We start from the raw sequence: 10,183 nt of genomic DNA, 5'->3' as shown, positions 1-10,183 counted from the left end.
GAAAGACTGTCCATTGTTCAACTAACTGTGCGTGTGTGTGTGTGTTGGCTAGAGAGAGAAATGGAGGGGGGTTACACACCTATATGACCCTTCACGCAAGTGGATAAACATCTTTGACTATAGGATGAAGGAGCAATTCCAGCGTTATGGATGTTATTGCTTGCACCTCATGGTACCAAAGCACCTCAAAGGCACTAAAAAACAAATTACAAACATCTCAAAACAAGCTAGTCAGACTACTACTTGACCTGACTCCTAGAACCCACCTCACCCCTGCCCACTTTGACAACCTAGGATGGCTTAGAGTAGACGACAGAGTACAGCAACTTGCAATGGGCCTGGTCTACAAGATACACTACGCGACCAAGGTACCCATGTACATGTCAAAATACTTCCCAAAGGTCAGTGAATACCACGATCACAACACCAGAGGGAGCTCCACAAATCATGTAAAACCCAGATTCGGCTCAAACAAGGGACTAAACACGTTTCGCAATTATGCCACATCAATGTGGAACGCCCTACCTAAAGCTGTAAAGGAATGTGAATCACTACCCACTTTCAAAAACACTCTCAAAAAACACCTACGTGAGACTGCAATTCGAAACTGGCCCCTACAAATGTCCTAACCTAGTTGTACAGTAAATGACCAAGTAAGGCTTTGTCAGTATTCCAATGTACAGTGTACAATGTGTGAGTGTCCCCTACCCAACCCCCCCCCCCCCCCCCCCCCCCCCCCCCCCCCCCCACCTCCAATGTACAGCCCTCACCCAACCAACCCCACCCCACCCATCCAACCTCCTCCAATGTACAGTTTCTATGCCAAATGTATATACACTCCTTTTCTGGACACTTTTGTATCACAAACAGTACTGTATTTGCAAATCTGATATGTCATAAATGTATAGATGTAGCAGTACTGTCTATCTGTATGTCATGTATGTCATATATGTTATGATGAATTGAAAATGGGGGACCCTGATGTAAACAAGACGAAAGTCTTTCTCTGGTCTGCATCCCCTTAACAATTGTATGTATTGAGCTGTACTGTACTGTACCCATTCTGCAATCTGTTAATAAACTTTTCAATCAATCAATCAATCAGAGAGAACATTCAGAGAGAACATTGGAAACTTAACTTAACATTGACAAGGCATCGATTTGAATTGGAAGTATAATTTACACATTTTAGTTACACTTATTGAGCTAAAGATGAGCCTGCAGTAAGAAATGTTTTGACCTTTTGGATTTTGAGATAGGTGACAAAATTACCCACATGTGTTTGACTTCGGTGGAGCATTTTGAGGGTCAAACCAGTCTGGATTGATGTTGTAGTCTGGAAAAAATGCCAGGAAATGCTGAGAATTGTATATTCAACAGTTCTATATTATAGAACACGAATGTTCTAGAATGTTCGATTATGACATCATACTGTGACATCACAAATGTTCTAGAATGTTCGATTATGACATACTGTGACATCACAAATGTTCTAGAATGTTCTATTATGACATCATACTGTGACATCACAAAAATAAAATTTTGGTCTTAAATAGTTTAAAAATATCAGTCACTTCTGAAAATAAATTACAAAAAGTTTTTGGAAAATAGCTCTTTATTTGATTAACATAAAAAGTGTTTTCTATACAGAGAACAGCAATATTAATATTGGTTAAATCAGAAAATTAGTTTTGGAGCAATTCCATGAAAATGTCAACCTTACCATGAAAAAGAAAGTTATAAAAAATCAAGTCCAATTCACTCTGCCTGGACTGGTTCAGAGAAATGGTATCTCCCTCTGTTATCCATGTGAGGATTGAGGTGTTCACGAATCTGATCAAAACTGACCCAGGACTTGTCCTCTTTGGTTGGAAGTGCAGCGGTAAGCTTCCATAAGGGACATGGACATGTGGCGTTTCTGAACCCTCTGCTTGACTCCTTCTCTTATGGTCACTGCATCCTTCATTCCTGGGGCCTGTCTTGAAATGTCGTCCCTGGAATAATACTCATTTACTTTCTGTTTGATTTCATTTGGGGTTTCTGTGTTTTTTGGGGTGGGTTTCTTGTCACGATACTCGGCAAAACAATAACAAATACACATGTAGGCTGAGCAGACGCGAGGGGGAGATGGCCGACAGCAGCCGATTAGCAGTAGGCTAACGTGGACACTGCTCTGCCTAGACCAACAATGTGTGAAAAAGTTGTGTCTGGAAATATGTTGGATTTTAATCAAACAAGGAGTCATAAAATACTTCTGATTTAAATCAAACAAAGGGGTCATAATCGGACTTAACAACACACATTTTTGATAGTGTTTTTTGTCTATTTCAGACGTGTAACATCCATAACGCAAAAATTTAACATCCATAACGGCACTTTTTTGTGATTCATTCCTTGGGAGGAAATGCCAGGTTTTCCTGAATGTGCTTTTTGGGTACCTCAAACCCTTCCCTACAAAGTGATAGTAAACATGTTATTCTTTGAAAAAGATATTCACAGAGTTGTCATGTGTTCAGTGAGTCCGAAAAGCTTGTCATTTCTTATTGCAGGCTCATCTTTATCTCAATAAGTGTAACTAAAATGTGTAAATTATACTTCAAACAAAGGGGTCATAATCGGACTTAACAACACACATTCGCAATGTAACATCCGTCACTTGCAATGTAACATCCATAACGGTAACATCCATAACACTTGTAAAGAATACAAAAAATAAGACCAGAATGACTAATTGTTGCTAATATGTCATCTTTATAAAAGTTAGCTTTGCTTAGGAAGTTTGGTTGACATTGCATTCCAGATGCATGTTTTATGACAACTTTTCCTGGAAAACGTTATGGATGTTACATTCGCTGTCCCATAAAGGGGCATTATAACAGCATGCTTGACCTGCCAATGGAAAGACACAAAGTACATAATTGATTCACATATTGATACAACAGCCCTTCATGACCAAAGGTGAGGTTAGAAAAATATCTGTTGATTATTTTTTTGCCATTCTGGCCATTCAGAAAGTCATACAATTAGGTTAATTTTTTACATCATTGTGTCTCCTCCTGTAGTGTGAAAAAACATGCATTCTCATAAATATTACGATCAAATCTATTTTGTACTTCAAAATATAGACCTTAATGATACATTTGAAATTGGTTTGGTTATGATCATGTTATTTAAATTTTTTCATGGTGAGGTTGACATTTGCATGGAATTGCCCATGAGTAAAGCCAATTAATATATGTAAAGCCATAGCTATAGGAGATGTAGATATCCAGGTGGGTCCCAAGTAAGGCCCCTGGTCCATCTGGGTACTTGATTGGTCCCAAGGCCCCTGGTCTATCTGGGTACTTGATTGGTCCCAAAGGCCCCTGGTCCATCTGGGTACTTGATGTGTCCCAAGGCCCCTGGTCTATCTGGGTACTTGATGGGTCCCATGGCCCCTGGTCTATCTGGGTACTTGGTGGGTCCCAAAGGCCCCTGGTCTATCTCGGTACTTGATGGGTTCCAAGGCCCCTGGTCTATCTGGGTACGTGATGGGTCCCATGGCCCCTGGTCTATCTGGGTACGTGATGGGTCCCAAGGCCCCTAGTCTATCTGGGTACTTGATGGTCCCATGGCCCCTGGTCTATCTGGGTGCTTGGTGGGTCCCAAGGCCCCTGGTCTATCTGGGTACTTGATGGGTTCCAAGGCCCCTGGTCTATATGGTTGCTTGGTGGGTCCCAAGGCCCCTGGTATATCTGGGTACTTGATGGGTCCTAAGGCCCCTGGTCTATCTGGGTGCTTGGTGGGTCCCAAGGCCCCTGGTATATCTGGGTACTTGATGGGTCCCAAGGCCCCTGGTCTATCTGGTTGCTTGGTGGGTCCCAAGGCCCCTGGTCTATCTGGGTACTTGGTGGGTCCCAAGGCCCCTGGTCTGTCACATGAACACATATATACAAAGTGTATATAACTGTTATATAACCCTGTACATACTGTTACATTTGACACCTGTTGAGATCTGTATACGTGACCAGCCAAGTAATTTGTGTGTGTGTATATATATATATATATATGTGTGTGTGTGTGTGTGTGTGTGTGTGTGTGTGTGTGTGTGTGTGTGTGTGTGTGTGTATATATTTTATAGTCAGGGGCAATAAAGGTATTTAGGGGGAGATAGCGGGTCAAGAGTAGATGCCACATAGAAGTGATACATCATCTGAAAGCCGGGATGCCTGAAGATTAATTTGAGAGTTGTTTTGGTTAGGTGCCCATTAAAATCTTAGTTTTTTAGAGTGTATAAGGTGCTATAAAGTGCTTTACATCAGTAAGACATAAAATCAGTGTAAAACAAGCAGCAAGAGCAAAGCATAAAGTGGGATAGAATTATGCAGATATATTAATCAAATCATATCAGAACCTCACGTTCCAATAGGCTTCTTGAATTTCTGTAATCTGTTACAAAACATGATAAAGGTTACAGTATGCACCCAGAGGATAGTGCGGCGTAGAGATAAAAGTAAAAATAAGTAAAATAATATCAAGGGTAAAATGAGCAGACATATAAAATCACAGTTTTTCACATCAGGATCTAACATCCCAACAGGCCACCTTGTTTATGGTTTGATTCAGTTTTAGTAGAATATAAAATACATGAATGATGAAATGAGCAGATAAAGTGCAGACATACTATAAAATCACAGTTTCGTTACAGTGCAATCAAATAGTTCTGGATTACTTTTACTATACAGTTCAAAGTCGTCTTTATATTCTGTTTGGTATCCAGTTTAAAATCTGACAGTCTTCCCTCTTGTTTGATACCCACTTTGACCCTTCGAACCTCCCACTCACCACTTGTTACACAGATTTGGTGCAAAATCAAACTATTTTTGACCACTCGAGAATTGATAAATATGGTCAGAAATCCCTCCAAAATACCACATTAAGACACCAAGACCTTGAGGAACATCATAGAAAATTCATGCTGTGATTTGATATCAAAACCTTTTGACATTTTGGAGATTAGATGGTGAGTACTTCTGTTCTGGAAATTGCTCAGACTCTCCCCCTTATGTTCTCTAGATTTTGGTTGTAAAGTTTCATGAGGCTGTCATTATCCTAGAGGCCACAACAGGTCATTTTATACAGTGAGCAAAGTCTCAAAATTGTCTCACTACATTGAAAGGGCTAAGTTATGGGGACTAACATCATCACACATTAATAAATTTGGGCTCATTGGATCTACAAGAATCTCAGATGTTCAGTCATGCCCAGTTTATGCAGTTCCAAGACTGTTTAGGTTGTCTAGTTACTCTAGTATGTAGAAATGGTCAAATACAAACATTTTAGAATAGGCAAAAATAACACCTGTATGCAAATAACTGCATGGTTCTTGCCACAAACTACATGGGATAAGCATGAAGTGGGCACGCCTGTAAAGGGGAGACTTGTAGCTATGCATCATTCAGATATCTTGAGGTCAAGGGACTCCATCATTTAGCCTAAATCTGGAGCATTATTTAGCCCTGTTCCCAATAAGCTAGCAGGACCAATTGCTACCAATGGACCAATGGATACCTTAGGTTGTCTAATTTCACATACCACTACCTTAACACATTGAGTGCCACGCCCCTTCCGGGAAGTGACCTGGCCTTGCAGTCCATTAACCCCATGTAAAAGTAGTTGTAGTTTGTAGAGCTAAACCTATAGTATAGCTATGGGTCTAATAACGCCGTCGAGTCTCAGTGAGTTGCTTCCAGTCAACGTGCAAAAAACAGATAATTTTTTCATCCGTACATTTCCGTTTTATACCGTTTTGAATATGAATATAGTTTGGTTGCTTCTGAGTAATTCCAGGTAGTTGGGGGCCTTAGGGCTATATGAGGCTAAGTTCGTGCAAATTTGTGCAAAAGCACCAAATTTGGCCCAGATGTAGCTCAGACTATGTTCTAATGATTCAGCCAGGGCGCCCGAGCCAGCGACCACCGGGGTCGCCCTGGTGGCCAAATCAATATGGCCGCCCTCCGAAAAAGGTTTTGGCTAAAACTTTTGAACCAAATGAGCTTCAAATAAAAACTTGGTGTCTATATTATGTTTCTTGGCCATTAGAAACACATTGGAATGCTTATATTTATAATTGGGTGTGTCTGGACCCCTAAATTGCATATTTCCAAGATGGCGGTTCCCCGAAAATTTGTTTTACCTTAACTTTTACGTTTCTGTTTCAATATTGACCCATTTCGCATTTGTGTCTTGATTATGAACTCCACACAACAAGATTCAAGCAACAGCTCCTCAAATATCTGCCTGAATGGAGTGAACACCAGAAAGGGAGGGACACATACATCACAAACAAGGAACAAGTGGCTAAGAGAGTAGCTAGAGGTCATGATTCCAACCAGATTGATCAGGATGAGGCGATTATGTTGATGAGGGCCGCCTTGGTTTTACACAAGTATTGCTTACAACCAGACCACACATTTGACGGCTCCTTCCCATCGACGCTCTCCAGGTGGCTAAGCTGGTCACCAAGGCTAAGGCCTCCACCTGCTCCCTTGACCCCTTACCCACAGTCCTGGTCAAAGCTGGCCTACCTGACATGTGCCCTACTATCGTGGGAATAATTAATTCCTCCCTGGAATCGGGCAGGGTACCCTCTAGCTTCAAGACAGCATCAGTCACGCCCATCCTGAAGAAGCCTGGTCTGGACCCAGATGACCTTGGGAATTACCGACCGATCTCCAACCTTCCTTTCCTAAGCAAGATCCTGGAAAGAGCAGTGGCTGCCCAACTGCACCAACACCTGTTCAACCATGAGCTCTATGAACCCTTTCAATCTGGCTTCAGGAAACACCACAGCACTGAGACTGCCCTTACCAAGGCCACCAAACGACCTTCTTATTGCCACAGATTCCGGTCACATCAGCCTCCTCATCCTCCTGGATCTATCTGCGGCCTTTGACATGGTCTCCCATTCCATTCTCCTTAACCACCTCTCTGACCACCTGGGTGTTACTGGGACTGCTCTCACCTGGTTCGAGTCCTACCTCACTGACCGAAAACAGTTCATCTCCATCTGCAACTCCACCTCCACCCCTGCCCCAGTCAACCAAGGTGTGCCGCAGGGCTCCGTTCTTGGTCCACTCCTCTTCACAATCGACATGCTCCCCCTTGGTCACATCATCCGGAAACATGGTCTCAATTTCCACTCCTACGCTGATGACACTCAGCTCTACATCAGCACCTCACCCTCCACTCCTCTCCCCCACAGCACCTCATCAACTGCCTCCTTGACATCAAGGCCTGGATGTCATCCAATTTCCTGAAGCTAAATAGCAAGAAGACTGAGCTCATGGTTGTGGCCAAGCAGTCACTGCTCCGGAAGGTTGGAGATCTCCTCCTTGAAGTGGATGGCTGCCTAATCCACCCTTTCCCAGAAGTTCACAACCTGGGTATCATACCGGACTCCACCCTCTTCTTTCATTCCCACATAAAAACAATAACTAAATCAGCTTTTTTTCATCTCAGGAACATTTCCAGACTCCGGCCATCTCTCCCGACTCTGTAGCAGAGACTCTCATTCACGCTTTCGTCACCTCCCGTCTTGACTATGCAAACTCTGTCCTAATAGGGCTACCCAGCAATGCCCTGAACAGGTTACAATATGTGCAAAATTCTGCTGCCAGGGTTCTCACCCGCACCAAGTCCTGGCACCACATCACCCCCACCCTCATCCACCTCCACTGGCTTCCAGTCAAGTCCTGCATCAATTTCAAGATCCTCCTTATCACCTACAAAGCCCTTCACTCCCTTGCCCCCCGGTACCTAGCTGACCTCCTCCATCCCACCCCGGAGGCTGCGGTCCTCTGACTCCGGTCTCCTCTCCATCCCCACCACCAACATGCGGACTGTTGGTCCCAGAGCCTTCTCTGTGGCCGCACCCACCCTCTGGAACTCACTCCAGCCAAACATCTGTAATGCTACATCCCTGCACTCCTTCAAATCCCAACTCAAAACCCACCTCTTCACCAAATTTGTAAATGACTGCCAGATTTCCTTTTTTTCATTTTCTTTCTTTCTTTCCTTCCTTTTGATTATTATTTTGTTGTTACGTTGTTTCCTGTTCCTTCCCTTAGCTGCCCCCTCCTGTTAAGCGCCTTGGGTCTCCTGAAAGGCGCTATATAAATTTAAGATATTATTATTATTATTATTAACTGTCTCACAACATCTGCTGCCGAACCTTACAAGTGTTCAATGATATCGTCCTCCAGGGTCCAGCACTCCTCAAACCCTGTGCAGCTAATACAGAAGATACCAACCTGAAACCGAGAATGAAAATAGCAAGTCTCATCACCCAATGTCAGAAGTACAAGGCATTGTTCTTCCTACTAATCTTCGTCAGGATGTCTTCACCTATGATGTTGACAATCTAGATGGGTACAGCAAAGGGAACTACTCACAGAACGAGTGCTACAAATCATCTCTCATGACCATCTAGGACTTGAGCGTCCTCCTATAAAAGTTGACACTGAAAATTCATCCACACCCAAACTTCCAGACTCATATACAATTGTTAAGCCAGCATAACTCAATGAATATATATAATATAGATATATTGGTACCCAGAAGTGGCATTGATCCTGTACAACCATTGCATGATCTTGTGCGTGGAGCCAAAGTGAAAGATGAGAGTTGGTTGATGCATGGGAAGAGTTCTCGATCAGGAGATACTAGGTGAAGATGATGTTATTACATGGTCAGGTTATAACTCGCAGCTTATGAATGATGACACAGTGAAACCTCGTGCAGAGATAGGAGTGTACCCCTTATTCCCAGATAAAGAAGCATCTGCATCCATGATGAAGCATGCAATGGAGCTAGCACAGAAAGGCACATCATTCCTGAATCCTGGCCAGATTGCTGTCCTTGGTCAAAATCAACCATTGTATGCTATAGCTAAGCAGCTCCAATGGCAATATCCTGCGACACTTGGTGAAGATAAGTTGGTTGTAATGATGTGAGCATTGCATATCGAAGACAAAGCTCACCTTATGGCGGGCAAGCTGCTCCGCGATTCAGGTTGGACCACCGTCCTTACCCAGGCACAGGTCTTGACTACAGGATGAGCTCAGTCTGCCCTCAATGAGCACCATATTAAAACACACACGTTATGTCCATCAAGTCACTCTCATGTCCCTTCATATTCTCAAGCAGAAGGCATACTCTGCTTATTGTGTGGATGTTCTTGGCCCATCTGAAACATTCAACATGTGGGACAAACAATCTCAATTGTAGTCTCCACAGTTCAAGTACTGGTCTACCATCATGGAGCTAGAGTTACTGTTCTGTCGATTTGTTCGGTCACTCCGAGAAGGACACTTCAAGCTGTACATTCAAGTGTGTGATGAGCTCTGTGCTTGGTTTCACATGATGGATCACACAAACTACGCTCGCTGGTTACCCGTCAATGTTCGAGACATGTTTGAGCTGCCTGAAAAAAATCCTGCCATTTATAAAGGGAAATTCGTAGTGCAGTGGTCAGAACGTAAGTTCAGCTTGATTGCAAAAGATCAATCCCATGAGCAATCAAACAAAATCCTGCAGTCCTGTGGTGGAGCAGCTAGACTCTATGAAAGCCCTGAAGCCCTCACACTCTTCATGCTTGCAGGGCCTGACTGCACCAGGTTGGTGCGATGCAAGAGTTTGAAGCTGTGTATAACAGCAGCACATCTCATCATGAAGAGGCAAATAGCTTGCAGGTCATGTTCAGGAAAGATGTCAAATCCTTCAGAGGTTATGGAGACCCACAGAAATCCATTTCTACCAAATAATGACCTTGTAGCACTCGACATACAAGACATTGTGGAAACAGCAGTGGCTGAATCACTTGCAAGGGTTCACGAAGTTGGCATAGCCCTTTTACTGGAACCAGGCGACCTCTGTCCAGCTAAATATCCCAGAGTTCAGTACATGGTGGTACAGAGCTGGTAATGGGACTCCACGACCAAGACTTGGGAACCTTACTGGACTCATCTTGCAGATCCCAGTAAAGCCTGCACCATTCTCCTCCACTGCGGCTGCAAAAAGTCATGTAGAGGGCGCTGCAAAGCTGGAGTCCATTGCACCTCAATATGTGGCTGTGAGGGTGCCTGTACCAACAATGAGGGTCGAGACTACAGTGAGACGACAATAAGTAATCTGGTTGTGTGAT

Source organism: Notolepis coatsorum (assembly GCF_963971535.1).
Source record: "Notolepis coatsorum genome assembly, chromosome: 14".
In the NCBI taxonomy this organism is placed as follows: domain Eukaryota; kingdom Metazoa; phylum Chordata; class Actinopteri; order Aulopiformes; family Paralepididae; genus Notolepis; species Notolepis coatsorum.
Note: the sequence above shows the minus strand (reverse complement) of the source record.